The sequence below is a fragment of the Thalassophryne amazonica genome, chromosome 9 (genome assembly GCF_902500255.1).
Source record: "Thalassophryne amazonica chromosome 9, fThaAma1.1, whole genome shotgun sequence".
Classification (NCBI taxonomy): domain Eukaryota; kingdom Metazoa; phylum Chordata; class Actinopteri; order Batrachoidiformes; family Batrachoididae; genus Thalassophryne; species Thalassophryne amazonica.
In genome coordinates, this window is record NC_047111.1 from 25,578,993 (window position 1) to 25,598,379 (window position 19,387).

General features: G+C 38.9%; 1 protein-coding gene and 1 long non-coding RNA gene across 3 annotated transcripts in view; both read right to left on the reverse strand.

The window, feature by feature from the left end:
• Positions 1-19,387, reverse strand: part of zbtb16a (zinc finger and BTB domain containing 16a) — a 350,151-nt gene that overhangs the window by 290,080 nt on the left and 40,684 nt on the right. The window lies entirely within an intron of this gene.
• On the reverse strand, positions 1,170-19,006 carry LOC117516924. The gene is made up of 3 exons (XR_004562573.1): positions 18,854-19,006; positions 16,581-16,585; positions 1,170-1,182 (listed from the first exon to the last, which is right to left on the reverse strand). It is a non-coding gene; the product is annotated as an uncharacterized LOC117516924 (long non-coding RNA).

The window sequence follows — 19,387 nt, forward strand, 5'->3', positions numbered from 1 at the left end:
GTGGAATAAAATAAATAAATAAATAAATAAAAATCCCACGAGACTCGAACCCATACCTTCCAAAAGCTCTGATTGCCATTCAGAAACTTTACCACTGAGCTACAGAGCTGTCCTTTGAAAGCTGCGGGAATCTGCCTCATATCAGGAAGAACACAGAAGTATTACAAAAAAAAAAAAATTAAATCACACACCATATAAAAACACCACATTTATCAAGCGAGCAATACAAATATGATCCGTCTGTTCCTCTGTAGATGACCCATGGTTACACACATACAGTCATGAAATGACATGAATGGGTAGCAGTGTGCTCTAATCATGTCCACATCTACTGGTCCAGTGCGTCCAGTCGCCCCGCACGTGTGTTCTGGCCGACACACGTCTTGTGGATGGCACGCCACAGCACTGACACCACGTCATGTGGAACAGAGCTCATGTGGGTGATGTGACGGCCAGATCACCCGCTGCATGTTCTGATCTGATGGCCCGTTTGAACCTGGCAGGCTGTCACTGTCCGCTCAGTGCACGCGCTCCCTCACTGCAGCTTATCGCCACGGCAATATATGTTTTTATTTATCTCCACGCAAGTCCAGCAATCAGACACACGCGCCTCACAGTGGACAGTTGTTAGTCCATGTCTGTCCAAACAGTAGGTGTTGTACAGCTGGGATGTCCAGAACAACAGATTCCCACAGCTGCTTCTGTTGGAAGCCACAACTCCTGTGAGTGGAGCGCACACACCCACATTTCAGTGTGTGTGTTTGCAAAGGCACACTCATGCCTAGACAAATTTCACTGCGAGTAGGACAGTGATTGTCTGCAGTCTGTTATCATGCCAAGAGTGCAACTGACCACACATTTTCTAAGTGCCATGCCAGTGGTGTGAGATGTTAATGTGTGTCACCTGGAATTTGGCAGACACCTGCCGCGAGAGGGTGTGATGGATTCACACAGAGCACACACTGTCTTTCAGCCGCTTGTGTGCGCAAATAGTTGTAGCAACAGGTGTACGAGGCATTAGAGGCAGGGATGATTCTACACGTTTTGCATAAAATTCCTGTTTCGTGCGCACTTCAACCAAACGTACGAGGCATTAGAGGCAGGGATGATTCTACACGTTTTGCATAAAATTCCTGTTTCGTGCGCACTTCAACCAAACTTTGCACTACGTGTGAAGAGGCCCTGAGGGAGGCCGATACATTTTCCCGTTTTTTGGTACCTTAAACATTATAATTTAAATGTGTCATTTTGTTGCTCAACTTTCGGCTGTTTGTTCAGTGTTGCCATCATGGATCCGGCAGAGATCTGCATTAGGATTGGGCAAAACCTTTACACCAGATACCCTTCCTGACACAATTCCCATTTCCTAAAATTAGTATGTCGCTGGGCTGTGATTTTTCATGAATAGTTGGACACACAAATTTGCAAGAAAATATGCAAATTAGTGACAACTCTGACTTGGAATCACACTGTCAGAGGAGAAAGAGAGGGTGCAAATTGATGTGTGATGCCACTCACAAATATTTTGTCATTTTTCAAATCACATTTTCCTTGACCTTTGACCAAATCACTGTAAAATCTAATCACCCCAGATATCTATCCAAGCTTCTAATCACAAACAGTAGTCTGCTACTGTCACTTTGCTGGCACACAGGGTAATGAAAAAAGCCTGTCAGGATGCTGCTATGTTCCAAGATTCATTTCTATTCTGAAAATACTCTTGGAGTCAGAAACAACATGCAAACAGACTTTTAAAATATGAAAGGTTTGGCCTATATTTCATATAACAAGCCTACAGGGAAAACAGGGTTCTGATTCTCCGGTGAAAAATGGAAGCTTGCCGTCTTCCTCGTCAAACGCAAACACACATTTCCACACCAACAGAACGCTGCTAAAGGCTGTATGAACACATCCACGTGCGCGCATGCACACACACACGGCTACAAACAAGCAGCCGCAGTGACATTTTGAGAAACACGAGACAGATAACAGTCCAACACCTTCCCAACAATGCTTCCTCTGGTCCAATAAAATGCTAAAAGGCCTCGCCGCCTGCTTGTGTCTGTACTCTCTTTGAACTGGAGTGAAGCTGAAAGCGGCAGACGAGACAGTGTGAACAGCAACAGACTGGTGCTAGACACCACTTTACACCCGCGCTGCTGCTCACAGCTCAAAGCCTGGAACTAAATATTTTACAGTGACGGCAGCGATTATTCAACACGAGCCAGAGACTAAAGGCCGGCCTGGCATGTTTTCGTTCCTCTTGGACTGAGCAACAAAATGGTGGCAGATAGCATCGTCGATGCGCAGTGCACAACAACAAGGACGCTTCAGTCTGTTCACAGGAATAAAAGTGCAATCGATGCCATCGTTGAGTGGTGAGACAAAAAAAAAAGTCAAGTACTGAAAAGGCCGTGTTTTGGAAACAAACTTGAATTGATGCACATTTACAGTAACAAAAGAAATAAATGAAGCTTTTTGAAGAAGAGTGCTACGCTTTACAGAGCGACAAGGAAAACAGTAATTTTGTGATTCCTCTTCTGAAGGATTTCTTCTCTTTGGGCTGGAGTGTTGGGGTGGGGTGGGAGGTGCACTGGCAATCTGGGTCTCAACACATCTAAGGTTGGACAATTAGTTCCAGTGCCACTATTAATGTGCTGAAGGGGCGCTCTCTGCAGGGGGCCGAGGGCTCCACTCAAAGAGCTTCGGTGCTTGCGGAGAAGGGGGGGTTGAATATGGCCAACAAAGGTGGGGGTCAGGACCTCGGGGCCATGTGAAAGCTGTACCATGCCCACTGACCTCTGGGTGCTTATATGAGCTCGGACACCGCACCATCGACCAGCGCAACAAAAACCAAGAGCCGGGCCGTTACAGTTTTACAGGCTGCTGCAAAAGAAACCACCAGGCCTCGTATCCACAAAGAAAAACAAAACGCAAGACGGCTGATAGCTGCACAATAACACGTTTAATGGTACCGCTTCATTAATGAAACAATTAACAAGATTCCACCCCGTCCACAGAAAAACCACCTGAGCACATATAAAGTTACATATCAATATTTGAGTTCGTTTCACCGTTAATACCAAATTTTGCTAATTAATTCTCAATGGGAAGGTAAAAAGATACACAATTAAAAACTGAAAAAGTTACGAACTCGTGACTGTTCTGCATGAATGTCAGTGCAGAGTTTGGGTGCCACAAAAGGTGCAGCCAATCATTTCATTTCATTCAAACAATTCATTGTTTAGCTTGAAAAAGGCTTGTGATTTTAATTACGAATGATTTTTCCCAAACAAAAAACAAAAATGCTATTTAAACTGCCCAAAAGCCAAATATGTTAAATTTAATGTGACAAAAAGCAGGTAACAGAGGAACTCTTCATAACTGGGAAACTTTAATTCACTTTATTACTTTTCTTTTAAATAGCTAAATTTGTGTAAGTCAGTTCTGGTGTTCCTGCGACAGACTGGCATCCTGTCCTGGGTGTACACCGCCTCGTGCCCCATGACTGCTGGGATATGCTCCACCCCCCCGTGACCCTCAATTGGACTAAGGGGTAGAAGGTGAATGAGTTCTGGTGTTCCTCAGAGATGTGTTCTGGTTTCTACACTGTCAAGCGCTTGCATGGACTGGGTGCTAGGTACAGTTGTGTCAACCACCACAGCAGGTGTCCTTTTTTGGCAAGAACACATTTGCTGATCTAGACTTTGCAGACGATACCAGCATCTGTGCAGGATCAATGGATAACCCGACTGCACCAAGTGTGAAGGTGAGTGAGGAACTGATCAAGACTAAAGCTACTGTAATATCACACAGACGTCATGTGCATGGCATGTTAGTGCATACAACATGCAAAGTGCACACACCTGCACAACTGCACTTGCACCGAATACTGGCAACTGTGGTGCGCATACACATACCAGCATTTCTCAACATTACACAAAGTCAGTCAAAACTTCACACATTCTCAAGAAATGTTTTTTTTCCTCAGACTACAAAAGATGGAGAACCACACCCTACTTTTTCTGGGATAGGGTCAAAACTTCTCAATCGCCCCTTGTACCTCCACAGTGACATTCATGTCTCTGGGTCCTCTGCCTTTGAGATCAAGAGATGTGCAACAAGAGAGTATGGACTCACAAGGTCAGCAGACAGAGGTGTTTGGCAATGCAAAAACCTTTGCAGGAAAACAACGGGAGCAAGTCTTTCAGGTCCTGGTGCTTCCGGTCTGTGTGGTTGTGAGACTTTGGCTCTTTCCGGTGTCCCCTATAGTGATGACTGGATGTCTTTAGTAACTGGTCTTCTCAGAGGATCCACGGGTATCATTTTTTATATGTTCTTCAGACCACCCAAAATCATAATTAGGATTTTCCCAACAAGCCTCAAGGCAGATACTAAAGGCACCACACAAACCTGGACCTGAACAGCCGGGCTCTGCAGACAAGCACCAATCACAGTGTTCTAGGCAAAAATCACAGCCAATCATCTATTGTGACACGACTGTGCACTTAATGTGACATTCAGTCAAATTAGACAAACTAAACCAGGTAAAGGTTGGAAAAAATTAATTAATAATGCAAAACATTGAAAAAGTGCTTTGACACTATCGTAGATAAATGCTTTTATTCTTTTGGAAATAATGTGCACACATATACATACATACAACTCCAAGTAGATAACACACAGGAAGGAAAACAAATTTTAAAAAGTGACAAAGATATTATCACAAAGACAAAAAGACAAGACTGCAAAGACAACATGGAAATTTTATCTCCAGCATTCGTGAAAGCACCACGAAGATGGCAGGTGAGGTCAAAGAATAAAAGCTGCGCTCCGCATTAGCTCCTGCCTGCACTGCGTGGACACCCGCCCACAACCGCCGCTCTCCGCTGGCTGTTTTATCTCCTCACTAATATGTCAAGGGTATTTAGAGGACAGGGAGCAAGACGTGCGCACAGCAAATAGAAAGACAGCGAAATTTTTCACACTGCATTCCAGCTCTCTGATCCACTACATTTTCACTTTTTGCCGTTTCCCCTCTTTCAAGGAGAAAAATGTCACCGGAACTTTATCCGGTGACTCATTTCTGATGCACACGCCCACAGACGCACTAATGCGGCAAAACATGCTGGCAAATAGCTGCTGTAATACTCAAACATTTTTGGGTGGACAGTGTGGAAAACAAATGTTAAACCCCCACAGTGAATCTGACATTAACTTTGATTTTTGTTTCATTGCAGACAGCATAAACCAAAGATATTTCATGTTTTTCTGGTCAGCTTTATTTGATTTGTTAATATACATCAATTCCTGCATTTCATCAACACACATTCTATTTGGGGTCAGAACTGCATGCAGGACGGTCCAGTATCCGTATCCTCTTCTTCTGCAGCCATGCCTTTTCAATGTGTGCAGAATATGATTTTGCATCTTGTTGAAAAATACACAGACATCCCAGGAAAAGGCAGCATATGCTGCTTTAAAATCACATGATGCTTTTCTGCACTAATGCTGCATCACAGAAGTGTAAATTACCCTTGACAATGACACTGATGCAAACAAATACTATGACAGGGTCTGGCTTTTGGACTTGTTGCTGATAACAGTCTGGATGGTCCTTTTCATCTTTGGTGCAGAGCACATGCATCCATTTCTTCCAAACATGACCTGGAATACTGACTTGTACACAGAAAAATCACCAGTGTAAAACTAGCACTGACAGTGTTAAATTAAAACTGTCAGTGTTAATTTAACACTGGTGATTTTACTGTGTATGACCACAGTAAACATTTCCACTGTGTGATGATCCAATCCAGATACCTCAGAGGCCAGAGTGGTTTACACTGATACTGAAGTTTAACATAAAGCTTCTTTTTTTGCACAGTAAAGTTTTTTAAGTGGCATTTGTGAACATAACTCTATTGTATGGTTATATCGGCTATCGATGAATGACTATTCTTGATGCACTGCCATCTGAGGGATCAGAGATCAAGGCACTGAAGTTTCTCCAGATTCTTTAAATCATTAAATGGTATAATGCACTGTAGAGGGCGACATATGCAAATCCCTTCAATTTTTTTTTTTTTTTTTTTTTTTTTGCAAGAACATTGTTTTTAAAACTTTTCAATAATTTTTCACACATTTGTTGACAAACTGGAGATCCTCCACCCATCTTTCATGGATACTGCTTTTGCACTAAAGCGTGATGACAGTCAACTGTTGACATCAGTCAACTGTTGACATCTGTTTGAAATAACTTTTTTGGACTGTGTTGTAGGGAATGAATGTAAATTAAGAAATGAAATGCAGTTGACCACAAATCATGAACTATCTTGGGTTCATACTGTGTGCAATAAAACAGAAATCAAAGTAAATATAAGTATCCCTAAGAGGTTTATATTTGCATTGTCCATATTATCCCAGCACTTTCTTCTAAGAGGTTGTATTTTAGATTTTTTTTGGGACCAGTAATAAGAAATGTGCATTTGAAACCAAATCAATTCAATATAAGTATATTAACTTTTTTCCAGCTATACAAAAAATTATATATCTTTTCTAGAAGATATACAAATTCTACTCTAAGAAAACACCAAAGGCAAGTCTGTAAAAATGTATTAACTTTATAGTTGCTGTCACTGAAAGCTGAAACTGAATACAAATTGTGGTTCCTTTGTCAGTTTTTGTTTGTTTTCTATTCAATTATTTTGAAGTATTATTTGTTGACACGGTCAGAACGGCCCGGCAGTGGGGAAGAGATGGAGGGAGGGGCCTCTGCTCTTTCGTCCAATCAAAGCTGAGATGCCAGTACATTCAGAATTTGGTTTTTGTCAAACTCAAACTTGCTGTCAGAGAGCTGCTGAATGTGCCAGCTGCTCTTCTGCACCCTTCAGAAAGCAGTGGCCCATCCTGTCTCCTGATTGGCTGGTTGGGAGCGTTTGGTGCTGCCATGGCTTCGGCTCAGTGGGTTTGGCCAAGAAGCTGACCGCTACATTCTGACGGGAGTCTTTGTGTTCTCTCAGAACAATAAGGGTGAGAGGTGGGGTGGGTGGTGGGGGTCAAGCCAAAGTCCGACAACCCCCTCCCCACCGCACACTGCTTCATCTGTTAAGTTCCTGCCAGCTGACCTTTAACCCCTGCTGTCATTGTCCATGTAAAAATAATAAAATCTGTTCCGGCGGCTGAAAGCCTGAGGGAGTGCCGTGCTTATTGTACGTCTCTGCGAGCCGTTCCCTCCATCCTCGCCTCTTAATATTTAACGTTGACACTCAGATTATTCTGGATTTTTTTGTTTTTGCCAAAAGGTGCTGGTTGGTTCTCATGATAGGCTGGTCTGGGTACTGACTTAAGAATGGTTTACCTACATCAAAGTCCAGCAAAAGTAAAAAGGAGCTCTGATATATTTCCATGTGTTTATCTGAAATAAGAAGATTATAGCAGATTGCTGAATAATGATGATTTAAGAGACTGAATCAGGTGGAAAGTTTGTTTTCATGCAGTTGTGTGCAGCCTTCTTTTACTGTATTATGTAGCTGAAAGAGCTCACGCTGATTTGTGACTGTGTTGGATTGTCACGGCTCTGACAAATGCCCGAAAACCAAAATAATTTACACACCTGTTGAGTTTCTGCAATGCTTTGCAATCTGAGGTTCTGCAGGCTCTCATCCTCTTATTTATACATTACATTCATAAAGGTCAGATCAGGTCTGTGGTGCCACACATCTCCATATCCACCATGTTATTAAACTGCCCTGAATCCTGGTCGTCAACCACCCAGGCAGAAAAACGGTCATAAAACCCAACAGATAACCAACTGTAACATCGATTTTTGGACCCAAGCACATTCAGAAATGTATATATCATAACTTAGGAAGGCATATTCATTCTAATTTTGGCTCTGAAGAGGCACCAGAAGCCATCGGAAGACAGAGAAAGAAAAAGTGTGCAACTGCAACTTTTTACATTCCAATTTCTATTTCCTTTCATAATAAAACCCTTGATGGGGCAAAACCCAAGCAAAATGTGCACTGATTGGGCAACTCATGTTTATCAGATACAGATGTATTTAAAAAACCCTTCATTTCAATTTTAATTCCAATTTTCCAATTAAAAATCACCTGAAAATGCTCAATTTACCATAAAAGCATTTAAAGTGGGGGGGGGGGGGGGGGGGCAACAGGGGCATTGTCTCAGACTGGAAGTCAAAGTTTGTTTGAACTGAGGCACCAGTGTGCTGCAGCTCACACACACAGAAACACACCAACAGCCACAATGTTGTTCCTGTCGGTTCCTCACAATGCAAGTGGAACTTCTTATCAAAGTCCAACATAGTAACTGCTCACGTGACACACAGTGATTCCAGAGGTTTCCGAGTTTTTTTTTTGTTTTTGTTTTTTTTATATTTATTTCATTCATTTAAAAGAAAAACAGAAAAGCAAAAAAACAAAAGCACCACAATACCAGAATGAAAAGGAGCAGAAAGAAGAACAAGTCTTATGATTTCTGCCCCTTTTAACAATACAATCTTTCAATATACAGCATCATAGTCAACATTATTTAACAGATTGCATTTCTTTAACTTGTCACATACCACTGACCCATTTCATAATTATGACCATTAATTAATAGATTACATCACTGACAGGTTACATTTAAACTTAAGACACTCCAAACATTATTAAGTTTACTTTTTTTTTTTTTTGACTTTCTTGCAGCCCACTGACTTACTTCATAGTTTCATACTTACTTAATACATCTAATTTAATATGTTTTTTAAATAATTTAAGCGACCTTAATTCTTTAATTTCTTTATTAAGATTGTTCCATAATTTGACACCATTTACTGCAATACTCCTTTCCTTTACTTTGGTTCTAAATCTTGTTTTTTTAAAGACTTCTATTCCTTTCAATTTATAACTACTTACTCTTTTTTCAAACATATTTTGAATGTTTGTTGGTATTTTTATTAACTTGGTACATCGTTTGTAATATTTTCAAATCGACTAAATCATGAAATTTAAGTACCCTATACTTAATAAACAATGGATTAGATGGATCTCTAAAACCACTGTTACTAATCACTTTTAAAGCTCTTTTCTGCAAAATAAATAAAGGTTGTATATAGGTTGTATATGTTGATCCCCAGATTTCTACACAGTAAGTTAAATATGGGACAATCAATGAATTGTACAATGTTAATAAACCATAACTATTTAATGAATATTTTACTTTATGCAAAACAGCAATGGCTTTCGCTATTTTTCCTTTTATGTAATTTATGTGTGACTTCCATGTAAGATCTTCATCAATCATGACTCCTAAAAATTTCATTTCTTTTACCCTTTGTATATCCATTCCATCTATTTGTAATGACACATTATTTTTTTTCGCTCTATCATTAAACAATATGAAATTTGTCTTATTAACATTTAGTGACAATCTGTTTATATCAAACCAATGTTTAACTTTTTCCAACTCTGTATTTATCACTTGTGCTACTTACTGTATATCTGATCCAGAGTAAAACAGCGTTGTATCATCAGCAAATAAAATGCTGCCAAGCACATTGGATACATTCACAAAATCATTGATATACAAAATAAACAGTTTGGGTCCAAGTACCGATCCTTGTGGTACTCCATAAATAATGTTACACAATTCTGATTTGGTATTATTTATCTGAACAAACTGTTTTCTATTTTCTAAGTAGCTTTTTACCCACTGATGTGCAACACCTCTTATTCCATATTGTTGTAACTTGTGGAGCAATCTTGAGTGGTCTATAACATCAAAAGCCTTTTTCAGGTCAATAAAAATACTTACAAAATAATCCTTATTATCTATTGTTGTTGATATTTTCTCTATTAGTTCCATAATTGCCATAGCTGTCGAATGTTTTGTTCTGAATCCATACTGAGCATTATTTAAAATATGATGTTTCTCAATAAATTTATCCAATCTTGTTACAAAAACTTTTTCCATAATTTTAGAAAACTGTGGAAGCAATGATACTGGCCTGTAATTAGAAAAATTATGTTTGTCTCCATTTTTATATAATGGGACTACCTTAGCAATTTTCATTTCATCTGGAAAAACCCCAGTTGACAGAGACAAATTACAAATATAAGTAAATGGTTCAATAACAATTTCTATTATACTTTTTACAGTCACCATGTCTAAATCTTCATGGTCAGTTGATCTTTTGCTTACACAGTTTTTTACAATATTTCTTATTTCATCTTTTTCCACATTGTCCAGGAAAATACTATTGACCGTATTTACCAATGTACATAATTTATCTTCTATTATTGGTTTATTTCCCACCAGACTTGACCCTACATTTGAAAAATAATCATTAAACCCATTTGCAACTTCTTTTATATCATATATCTCTTTATTTTCCTTAAAGTAATTTGGAATAGTTTCTTTCGTTCCATCACTATCAATCACACTTTTTATAATTCCCCATGTTACCCTCATATTATCTTTACTCTTATTTAGTTTTTCACTGTAATAATCTTTTTTTTTGTTTCCTAATTATTGTTAATAGTTTATTTTTATATGATTGATTGATTCCTTTGTTTGCTATTTTAAAAAGCACCTGTATAAACAGTTTTTCTTTGCACAAGCATTTTTTATTCCCTTTGTCAGCCATGGTTTATTTACTCTTCTTACTAATTTCAATTAGTTTACAATTTTTATTGTATGATTTCATCAATATTTTCATAAATGAGTTATATGCTACATTAACATCACTGACATAAACTTCTTCCCAGTTTTGATTTTTAAGGTCATATTTTAATGCCTCTAAGGCTTTTACTGACTTATCTCTTTTAAAGTTTATATCAGTTTTTTTGTTGTACCTATTATTAGATTTAAATATTGAAAAAATTGGTAAATGGTCGCTAATATCTGTCATGAAGATCCCATTCTTGATAATTTCATCTGTTCTGTTTGTAAATATATTATCAATTACCGTTGCACTTTGCGATGTAATTATGGTTGGTTTTGTTATCAAGGGGAATACCCCCAAACTATACATTGAATTCACAAAATCACTTAATCTTTGGCAGCTGGAGCTTTCTATGTTAATATTAAAGTCCCCACACATAAAAAGCGTTTTGTTTTTAATTTGATGGAATAATTCAATTATTTTATCTGTAAATTTCACAACACAAGAATCTGGTGCTCTGTATACACAACTGATTAAAATATTCTTAGATGTTTCATGTACAAGTTCCACTGTTACAATTTCTATGACATCATTCATAATTGTCATTTCTTCAACAATTGTACACATCAGATCTGTTTTTGTATACAGAGCAATACCACCGCCTTTTTTATATCTTCTGTTTACAAAATACAGCTCATATCCCTCCATTTGAACTTCATCCATGAGATCATCTTTAAGCCAAGATTCAGTGATTGCAACAATACTAAATCTATTTTTAAACTGATTTAAATAATCTTTTATTTGTGACATTTTACAATACAAGCTTCGACTGTTTATATGTATGAGTGACAGGGTATCTTCTGCAATTTTTTCAGTATTCAGCTGTTCTACTGTATAATACTCACAACCAATCGTTTTTAAGTCAAATATACTTTCATCAATATTAGTGTCTATGTCATATATTTTATCCTCTGTTTCCATGTTTGATCTGATTTTTTGTTGGTCCAATTACCAACAGATGTTATATTTGATTGTCTATTCAGGTCTGTATTTCGTAAGGTCCTCCATGTTTTTGATTTGTATACCGTTTGTTCCTTCTTTCACTCTAATCCACACCCTACAATTCCAGACCCATGTAGCAACAATATGTTACTGTTTTCTTAGTAGTCTTGCTTCCCTAGCAATATCTGCATTTTTTTTTTGTTAGAAGCTCATTTATATAGACACTCGTTCCTTTCAAATTCTTTGCCTGTCTTAATAACTCATTTTTATATTTTCTGCTTGTAAATCGTATAACAATGTTAGATAGTTTATTTTTTCTATCTTTAGTTGGAATAGTATAACAGTCTGATATTGTGTCTTGATGGATGACAACACCTTTTTGATATAAAAAGTTTGTAACTTGTTGTTCCAATGATTGTCTTTCTTCAGGTGGTGCATCCTCCCCACTGGCTACACCAGAATCCACCACCCTTGCATATGTCCGATGCCTTGTTTCTAGTCCAGATATTATAACGTCATCTTTTCTAGTAAATTCAAGGTTCATCCAAAGAGACGGCGTACCAAAGATTACAAGAGTTTGAGAAACAGCTGTCATGTCCTCACCACATGAACCCCAAAATGGTTTCACTTTTTGGTGCAATGCTTCAGTTTTCAATGCCTCAAACACTGTGATAACTCAATACAGAGCCTTTATTCTCGTCACTGTGCACAAATGTGTGCGTGCACGACATAAAAAAAGTCTACCTTTTCTCTCTTAATTCCCACAGAGCACCCCCCCCCCCCAACACACACACACACACACACAAGTCAGGTCTGTAACCCCTCCAACCCCACCTTCCATGCTCTTTGACCTATAGTGGAGGCCTGGCTGAGCCGAAACAGTGGTCGTCCCCTGAAGCCCCACCTCCACCTCCGGCTCCTGTTTCACTCGGCCAATGAAAGGACCTACTGTAAATAAGCGGGACCTGGCTGATGTTGGTGTATTTGTGGGTCTGAGACCCCTGTATCCATCCTACTGTAACAGAGTCCTGATGCTCACAATAGACTCTGTCATGGGTGTTAGACTGTGGGGTCGCTCCCCTCTCAGCCCACTCAGAACGGGGATTAAACAAAAAAAAAAAAAAAAGAGAGAGAGAAGGGCCCCTGTCAGGTCTTCTGAGGGGGTGAACCCCCTCCGAACCACCATCACCCACCATCCCACAGACACTTTAGCCTTTGTCCATACGTGGGACTGGGGAGCAGGGAGGGCCTGGGGGGGGCATGAGACCAATCAGTCTGACAAAATGCTCGATCAAACTCGTGGCTCCAAACGCCGTTAAAGAGTCTGCGGAGAAGTCGCTCGAACATTCCAGTCCACTTAAATCACCGCTTCTCCTTCAGTCTGAGAAAACACTTTACTTGGCAAAACAAACTTCACATTCTTGCATGAACATATGACCTTGAATATAGTCACCAAAAAAAAAAAAAAAACATCTTAAAACTGCACAACACAAAGCAGAAATCGTTCATCAGCCATCAGAAGTATTTATCAGCTTCTCCTGTGGGAGTGATGGTTTGGATGATGGTCTGCACCAGATGATGATGGTTAGACTTAAGTGTTTTGGATGTGGACAGCTGAGACGAGGGGACACTCATCAGGTGACGTCTAAACCTCCATCTGAGGTGTCCTCATGAAGTTCCTGAACATGTGAGATGTGAACCTGGAAGTACCAAGGAGTGAAATAAACCCGTCCCTCAAACATTAACTTCTACACACACTTCTGTGTGTGTTTAAATACATCAATTCAATCTATGTGCACACACTCACAGTGACACACCAATGTTTGAATCTATATTTACTTTCGTTATCACTTCAATTTTACATTTAAGAGACCGTTCTTTGTTTTTGATTTGTTTCCATTTTTGAACATTTTTGGCGGCAATAAAATATAGAAGAAATTCACCACAGTTCATGAAACATGACACATTGAGTAGTTTGTGTAAATAATAAAAATAATCCGAATAAATGCACTGTACTGTAAAAAAAAACAAAATAGATAAAAGCAAAATATCTTATTAAAAACTCACTATTGCATTTTTAATTTAAGCTGTATTTTTTTTTTCTTCACTGACTTGTAAGTTATTTTTGCCCTGAAAAACATTAAATTAATTCAGCTTTTTGCTGAATCTCCTGTCTTAAATTGTGGGTTTTCAGTCAGCCAGGTTACAGCTGGTCACCACCACGACCTCCGCTGGAGGAGGGCGGTCAGAACGCCGACGTCATCTCATTCACACCTTCCATCACAAGTCCAGAGTGAGAATACACAGAAGAAAGATTTAGCACATATATAAAAAAAAAATTAAAGAAAGAAATTTAAGATGTTTTATTTTTCAATTTTAGCAGATTCAGATCAAAAACTGCTCAACTTTTTTTTGAACACTTTACACAAAATTTCAAGAATTCATAAAATTCACTTTTCAAGTTTTAGCATCTACAAACAAACAAACAAAGGTGATGACTTAAACTGCCTTAAAGTCAGAAGTTATTATTACAACAGCCATTGCTTGTTTTTGTTTGCTTTAAATGCTCAGAAAACTGTCAGATAAAATCATCAGATTTTTTTTTTTTTTTTTTTGAAAAGCAGGCACACGAGCTCGATCTCCTCTCAGGACACGCACGCACGACCAGCGTCTCTGCAAACGCTTGTTAGGACGTGCAACTCCCTGCTGGAAAAACAGCCGTGAAGGCTTCATTTACATCTATAACTCTCAAACTAAAAGGTTCGTGCCACGAATCACGAAGCTCTGATGAAACGCTTGGGTCGTCGTCGTCTGTCAGCTTTCTGAGCGCGCGTGAGCGAGACAGAGTGACCCGGAGCGATGGCGAGGAAGGTTTGGGGTCAGAGGCCAAGTGAAATATATCCCCACTCAAAGGCATGCAAGAGAGAGGATGCAGGAAGCTGAGGGCCAGAGATAAGGGCACAGACGCGGGCGATAAGCACCCAAACACCTGTTCGAAAAGCTGCAGCTCCTCTGCTCACAGCAACACTCGCAGGAGGCAATAAAACACCCCGAGAAAATCACACAGCACACGGACACAACCATCAGCTGTAATCTTCTTCTCTCCTCACAAAAGGTGAGCGCGGGGAGCTGCAGAGGAGTCTGGGCGTTGGCGCATCAATAAGGTGGATAAAGCCCCATCCTGTTTTACAGCACGCTTAATGGCATATGGCGGCGGCCTGCAGCATCATTCGTATGGTCAGCGGCCAGACAGGAGTGGCAGAAATGATGCCGTTTGAGTCATGACATGTCAGAACCACCCGCTTCAGTGATCAGTCCAGTAAATGGAATGACTTTTTTTTCCCTCCTCTTTTACTATCCCACTCTCGCCTTTCGGGGCCCAGGGACAAACAGACAAACACAAAACAATCTGGAAGCGGTCAAGAGAGACCTTGGAGAAGTCTGACAGCCGGCCAGTAAACAAGAAAGAGAGGATTCATAATGTCTCAGGAGACAAACGCGCGGCGGAGCACTGAGGGATTAAATGACACCCGCATGAACCAACTCATCAGCCACGACTCGTAGCATCGTCTGGCAAGTCCAAATCTGGCCAGTGTCCAACGTCCAAATGAGCACACAACATCAAATCTATTTTCTTCACTTTATAATCACACATTATTTAATACATACTCCTCAAGTACGAGGACGAGGCGTCCTGAAAAATCCTGAAAACCGGCCGGAGGTTCGGGGCCCGCTGTAGGAGCTCCGGAGTTTTCGGCAAAATTAGACTCATTTTAAGCCTCATTTTGGCAGCGAAGAAGATGCATGGAAAAAAGTAAGGAATACTTTTTGGAGATCATCATTCCCCCCCCCCCCCCCCCCCCCCCCAAAAAAAAACATAATTGAGTGAAAATATCACTCCTGCAAGACTCACATTTACTTCCGTACTGAGTGACAACGCCTTTTTATCATGTTACAATAACAGGTAAGAAAACTACAGTCAAATATACTACTCACATTTATTCACAGAGCAGGTTCAATTTTTAGGTTATGTTAAATAATTCCAAGTGAATGGACATAACTGCGTAGAAATTTGTTTGCTTTGATGCTTCTGAGTATTCTTGAGTGGTTTGGCAGTCTTTCTCAAGATTAAAATCCACAAAATAACCCAAATCCAGATCATAGCCCAAAAGCCTGAAAATTACCCCATAACAAAACAGCTTGGTACACCAACAAAACTTTTATTAAATGGCATTTATCCTGGCATTGATTTGGCACACTCCTGATAATCCTGTCAACAATACAAAAACACACCTTCCCCTTTAATAAATGTGAGTAGTATAGTTATAGCATTAAGCCAATGTTGCTTAACTAGCGAAATCATATTTGTCTTCAGGCTCGTAGCATGGGAATGTGTACAGATTCTGGCCACCATAGGATAGAAAATGAAGTACCTTGAAATATGTAATGTACTACTGTCTGGAGTATTAACCTGTGAGGTTTTAGAGCTTAATACCTGCTCAGTGTGGAGACACAGCTGAATCAAAACTTAGAGCACCCCATTGTTGGCAAAAAAAAAAAAGAAAAAAAAAAGCATTTTTGAAGATTCTTGGACCATACTTTGACAAGTCTACTTCCTTGAAACTAATACTGTTCCAAAGGCATGTCCACATTTGAGCAACTGAGAGAGATTTGTTGGAACTGTTAGCTACTGCTTGAAGTGTTCAAACCAAGATGTATTGTGAGAACCAAACAACAATGCACTCTTAATGTGTGGCATAGTTCCAAGCTGGTTCTGTAACAACCAGAATGCTATAGAGCGTGACGTACACAAATCGTGACGCACCATGTCTGTGCATTATTAATAGGTCTGATATCATATATATTCAAAGACATAGCTCAGTAAAGAGTAACTACATCTTAACTATACCTTAACTAGTGATATTCCATAAACAGCTGCCCAGTATCATTGGTATGTGCACATTTTGGTGACGTACAAAAATGTGACGTACTCTGTAACAGGAAACAATAAATGAGGGTACATGCTCCCATGCAACAAGCCCTAAAACATAGCCAAATGCTGAAATTAATCAAGATTTTCTTAGCAATGCAAAAAGAAACCAGATGAGCACAAATTTACTGAATTATGATCGAAAATGTGATCCTGTTGTGTGAACCAGTGTACTTTGGCACTGTACACTTGTTTAAGCCTTAATGATCATTAATTTAAATACAGCCACATTTTTGCTAAACATTTAACATTCTGAAATAACAAAATAATTGATTCATTAAGTATTTCATCCAAATATTAACTTTCAAGGAACATAATTTAATATGAAAATAGTCTTGATCAAATAAGACAAATACTACAGGGGTCACATTGTGCAAAATCAGGTTTGATCTCCTTTATATGTTTGAGTTTTCATATCAAACATTCCCAAAGCCCAAAATTCCACAAGTGTTTTCACAGACATTCTCCTGCTGAAAATATCATGTAGGCTCACAGCTTCTTTGAGCCCCCTGTGACTTATGCAAGATAAATACGCAAATGTTTTAATTTTACTTCAGATTATTAAGAGACTCCCCCCAAAACACACACACACACACGCCCAAGATTAACACTGTATTCTAAAATAATAGGGGGAAAATACCTCATCTGCCAAGCGAAAATTGTTATGTCACATAGCAAAAAACTTAATCGAAGCCCTTTAAAACAAAAAATACTAAACTCCACATAGTGCTACAATAAATAATGCTGAGTTTTTATGATGTTCCATTAAACACTTTGCTTTTGGATTAGATTTCTGTAACCATTTTCAATAAGTGATTTTTTTTTGTTTGTTTGTTTGTTATTTGCTTGATGCATTTACATTGCAGATTTCCTTACGTTTTTCATCTGAATAAATTTTGCAATTTGAGGGTTTTTTCTTCCCCCTCTGGTGAGTACAAAAAAAAAAAAAATGCAAGAAGAAACAGTTTGGTTTCTCATGGAAAACAATCAATTTGGAATAAACTTTGATCTCACAAGAAATCGCTCATAAAAATACATTTAAAGAGAAAAACAACTTGTGTTAACGATCACAAACAGCCTCTGACTCAAACAGTTTTATACCAAGGAAATGTCATGAAAAACCTCAGCTGGTAAAATATATATATTAAAATGACGTGACAAACGTAAATTCCCCTAGTATGAGGTAAGCTTTTATTCTGACTTCATGCCACAGTCTGTGTTCCGACATTCCTGCACTTCAAGCAGACAAATCTCCCTTCAATTGAATCCAACCCCCACCTCCAAATGCCGCCTGCGTGAGGCGGCCTATCCATCACCAGCCCTCTCCGTCTGCTAATCTCTCTGGGCGTCTTTGGTCAGCAAATACATAAATCAATTATGGTTTTAAGCTTTATGCCATGATTTACCCAACTGATCCCTCCTGGATTACAGCGGAGCTTAAAATGTGTCGGCCGGCCCCAAAGCTCAGCACCGCCTTGACATTCATTGCACTGTTGCCACGGCACTTCCTAAGCACAGTGCCGGATAAGTGTTTTATTTTATTGGTGACTGGCAATCATGTTCTATAGTTTTCCAAAGAAAGAAAAATAAAAACTTTAGTATCAACTTTAGGCTGCAGTGAATCTCTCAAGGCAACTGTCAGAGAACATGCCGAAAATTACTTCTTTTTTTTTTCTCTCAATACTCATTAAATCCTTCTGTCTGTCAGGGGAAAAAGTGCCTACACCCTCTGAAGTCACAAACATAGGACTGTGCAAAATTTAGAATTTTAGAAATGTAATTCTACATCCTGTTTGTTAACTCAGGTCAAAATTCAACTCCAATTTAAGAAATGAATTGGAATTCAAGAGTCATTTTCAATTTCTTTCAGGTTATGAATTTTACAAAGGAACTGGAACATACATACAACAATCAGGAAGGGACAAAAAGCCAATAATACATTGTCATCATTTTATGGAAATGTTAAGGGACCATTTCATTTATCACGGGAGAATTGTCAAATACAGTGGCAACAAATTTAGAATAATTTTAACATAAAAAGTTCTATTTAGTATATATATATATATATATATATACACACACACACACACACCAATATGTTTCTGGCATCTTTGCCTCAGTGGCCAAGCTTGTAGCCTTGTTGAGTGCATTTAATGTTTTTCACTTTTTTTGTAAGTAACCACAGTAACCACAGCTCGGTCATAAAGAAATTCTCCAAGAGGTGGCCCATTAATGCTCAGTCACATCCATGATGCCAGACGGTTCCCCTGCAGCCTATTCCTCATGTCAGGGTTGTCTTCCTCTCCTTAGAGAAACACATGAACAAGCCCCTCTGAAATTGTAATCAGGAATACTAGTTACAAACATTGTTGGTGATGATTAGGCCAATTAAACTGACGCTACACTTCTGAGTTATTATAAATATTTTACCCAGAAAGTGAACTAAAAAAAAACAAACAAAAAAACTGGCATCCAGAATAACTAAAGTTCAGTGATATGCTCATAGTTTAATGTAATCCTACCAGTCCTACTTTTCACAGAAAAAATACACAACTATTGTTCCTATGAAATAATATACTCGAACACTAGGATCACTCAGTTCCAAGCATCACTAACCTCCACACCATCGACTGGATGGTTTCAAACAATATTTGGGTATAAGCAAAATTTAATATGTACCCTCAGTCTTCACTGACAGACCACAATTTTTCAATTCAAAGTTTCAG